At 42.0% G+C, this 2,135-nt stretch overlaps 1 pseudogene; it reads left to right on the top strand.

Moving 5' to 3' along the window:
- The first annotated feature begins 248 nt into the window (after positions 1-248).
- Positions 249-682, top strand: LOC108305427 (annotated as a pseudogene).
- Positions 683-2,135: the final 1,453 nt, after the last annotated feature.

The raw sequence follows: 2,135 nt of genomic DNA, 5'->3' as shown, positions 1-2,135 counted from the left end.
TAATAGAAATACATATATGAAGGACTATTTTAAAATCATTTAGAAGTAGGCCTCACTAAAAATGAAAGATTCTGTCAAAGAACTACAAATGGCCAATAAACGCATATTGAACCTTGAGAATAACCAAAAGAATAATTTAAATGGCTGAAGTTCCAGCCCAAGACCTGGGCTTGCTGGCAGGAGTCGGCTCTGGGCGTCTTTGGCTTTACAGATTTTTGAGCGGCGCTTTCTCCTTGCTCTCTGCAGAAATGGGCAAGTTCATGAAACCTAGAAGGTGGTGTTTGTCCTGGCAGGACGCTACCCTGGACGCAAAGCCGTCATCATGAAGAACATCGATGATGGCACTTCAGATCACCCCTACAGCCATGTTCTGGTGGCTGCAATTCACCACTATCCCCACAAAGTGACAGATGCCATGGGCAAGATGAAGATCGCCAAGAGGTCAAAGATCAAGTCTTTTGTGAAAATTTATAACCGCAATCACCTAATGCCCACAAGGTACTCTGTGGCTGTTCCCTTGGACAAAACTGTCGTCAATAAGGATGTCTTCAGAGATCCTGCTCTGAAATGAAAGGCCCGATGAGAGGCCAAGGTCAAGTTTGAAGAGAGATACAAGGCAGGCAAGAACAAGTGGTTCTTCCAGAAGCTGTGGTTTTAGATGCTTTGTTTTGGTCATTAAAAATTTAAAAAAAAGAATACTTAAAATGACGAGATGTGCTTTTCATACCTCAGATTTGGCAGGGATCAAAAAGACTGCCAGCAGCTGGGAGAGATGATGTGCACCTGTAGTCCCAGCTTCTGGGGAGGCCAAGGTGGGAGGATCTCTTTAGCCCATGAGTTCGAGGTCAGCCTGGGCAACATAGCGAAACACCCATCTCAAAACCAAAACCAAAACCAAATCAAAGGCTGACAAAAACCAGTGTTGGCAAGGATGTAGATGCTCTCCTAGACTGTGGGTGGTGGGTGGTGGGTGGGTGTGATAAGTACAGCTTTTCAGGACACATGCTGGTAACATGTATCTAAATCCTTGTCCCGGTGCCCACCACTTAGCCTAATATTTCAACTTCAAATAACTTATTATTATTATTTTTTTGACACAGAGTCTCCATCTGTTGCCCAGGCTGGAGTTCAGTGGCTCAGTCTTGGTTCATTGTAACCTCTGTCTCCTGAGTTCAAGTGATTCCCCTGCCTCAGCCTCTTGTGTAGCTGGGACCACAGGCACGCGCCACCATGTCTGGCTAATTTTTTGTATTTTAGTAGAGACAGAGTTTCACCATGTTGGCCAGGCTGGTCTTGAACTCCTGACCTCAGGCGATTACCAGCTTTGGCCTCCCAAAATATTGGGATTACCGGCATGAGGCACTGCTCCCAGCCCCAAATAACTTATTCTAATGGAAGGATAAATCATCAAATGAGAATCACACATATGCTTGGATAGTCACTGGAACATTTTCATAAAAGCAAAAAGCTGGAAACAACCTAAATGTCCTTTAAAAGGGGATTGTTAAGTAAAATACTGTAAAGTTATAAAATAGATTATTCAATAGCTGTTAAAGGGGATAAGGTGAATTTAAATATGCTCATGGTAAGGGGAGAAAGTCCAGGAAAAATTCAAAAAAACAAGTTGAAGTATGTGATCTTATTTTTGAGTAACAGGATCTTCTGGCTGAGCCCTGACTTGGATTTTGATTTTGACCCTATACAACTGTTTTTCTGGAATGCGTAGGAGTTAAAATGTTTAACAGACTATGTTGTAAATACACATGAGATTTCTCTTGGAAATTCTAGCACCATGTTGAGAAGATGGTGGAGATTTGTAAGTAGGGCTAGGACCCCAGCCTGTGTAAGAAAGAGACAACGGCAAGATTTTTTTTTTTTTTTTTGGTTGTTTGTGCATTTATAAAAGTATTTGCAGATTTATCAAAGACTGGTTGTGAAAGCTACGTTAATTAAAAAACAACTTATTTAGGCTCAGGGCAGTGGCTCACACCTGTAATCCCAGCACTTTGGGAGGATTGCTTGAGTCCAGGGGTTCAAAAGCGGCAGTGGCAACATAGTGAAACCCCATCTCTACCAAAAAACAAAAACAAAAACAAGCAACAAAAAACTCCCACACTTATTTATTGAACATAAAC

The sequence above is a fragment of the Cebus imitator genome, unplaced genomic scaffold (assembly GCF_001604975.1).
Source record: "Cebus imitator isolate Cc_AM_T3 unplaced genomic scaffold, Cebus_imitator-1.0 Scaffold63, whole genome shotgun sequence".
In the NCBI taxonomy this organism is placed as follows: Eukaryota; Metazoa; Chordata; class Mammalia; order Primates; family Cebidae; genus Cebus; species Cebus imitator.
The sequence above is the reverse complement of the archived record's forward strand: the minus strand, read 5'-3'. Positions and strand labels throughout refer to the sequence as shown.